Genomic DNA, 1,691 nt, shown 5'->3' on the forward strand with positions numbered 1-1,691 from the left:
AGCTTGGTAACAGTCGCACGAAGCTTCTTGTGCCCCTTCTGCTCATCCTTCAGCTTCTGCTCTAACTCTGAGTAATCAGTTTTCAGCGTTTTGATCTCTTCCCTCAGTTCCTTCAACTCGGCATCATGGTCTTCTACGAGTTTCTTCCTCTGCGAAAGAGATTCGCGGAGCATAGCTTCGTACTGCGAATGAAGACTGTCCCCTATCACCACAGACTCCATCGCCATTTTGCAATATCGCTCCCGTAGCGTAGCCAAACCCAGACCTTCAAAAATTTGTGCATCTCTTGGGGTGACGAGGGTACGAACGAACTCGGGGGCGTCAATAGTACCTTCTAAGAAAGATTTCCCGGGGAGCACATCCATACCAAGCCGGATCAAGTTGGATTTCCCGGGGAGCACATCCATACCAAGCCGGATCAAGTTGGTTCGAATGCGTGGAACTGGCAAGGCTTCCCCTTGCTCGGGGGGCTGGGCGGACAATCCCTCAGGCAAGGGATCCATATCTGAAGTGGGGGCTGGGGGCTGCTCAGGCAAGGGATCCATATCTGAAGTGGGGGCTGGGGGCTGAATTGAAGATTCTGGCTGAGTTTGCGGTAGCGTCAGGTTACAAGCTCCTTCACCAGATGTGGAGGCTTGACTCTTCTTCCCTTTTTTATCGGTTTTACTTTTCTTAGAAGGATACCGCCCGCTTTGCGATAAGTACCGAGCAGCTGTTGACGATATACCACCTTTCGACGACATGGCACCTGCAAACAATTTCAAGTTATGACGAACAGTTACAAGAAAACAGCAGGCAAGAAATAGCTGAACACCGAGAGGGGTACCAGGTACGTCAAGGGTAGCTGGCCGGATCCTCCTAAACCCCAAACCTGAAGCCACCACTCAGAGGTACGCTCGACAACTTGAAAAGGGCCACCCTTCAGAAGTTTCTTGACCTTCCTACGCATATCTGGACTCTCATCTAAAGGTGGGTGGCATCTAACTTGGGTACCCCACGCGACAGCAAAAGGAGAAGGAGTGCCTAGGGTGACGAAGAAGAACCTAGACTTCCAGTCCTTATTGAAGGAGGGACGATCATCGAAAAGCGGCATATGGGGCATAGACGAGATACACACGAAACCCTTACCCTCTCTAGGTGCCCTCATGACTCTAAACAATGACTGGAAGAGACCTAAGGAGGGCGTCATCCGTTTTTGGCGACACACAGAAAGGAACCCTGCTATAACCTGGTGACCGTTTGGGGCAAGCTGACCCGGGGCTATTTCATAGAAATCCAGGAACTCAATCAGGAAAGGGTGAAGGGGAAACCTAAGTCCCACCTGCACAGACAACAGGTGAACACCAAAGAAGGAGGGCTTCGGGGGATCCATGATGCTAACATCATGCCCAGGGATGACAACTCTAACATTCCCACACACTAGACCTTGGATATCTTCTAAATCGCCAGGTTTTAGACGGCGATAGGTTTTCTCGATAAGTGAACTATCTATGGGGGAATACGAGGTCCGACGCCTCTTCCTCTTACGATTAACAGAAGGGGCAACAGGATCCAGATCTACGGTGTCTTCTTCCGAAGGAGAGGAAGACAGAGATGAGGTGTCTTCGGGGTCATCACCATGGCCCAATGCCTCGGTGTCACCACCATAGGTCAATGTATCTTCACCATCGTAAGATGAAGTTTCATTGTCA

Source organism: Ipomoea triloba, chromosome 1, assembly GCF_003576645.1.
Source record: "Ipomoea triloba cultivar NCNSP0323 chromosome 1, ASM357664v1".
NCBI lineage: Eukaryota > Viridiplantae > Streptophyta > Magnoliopsida > Solanales > Convolvulaceae > Ipomoea > Ipomoea triloba.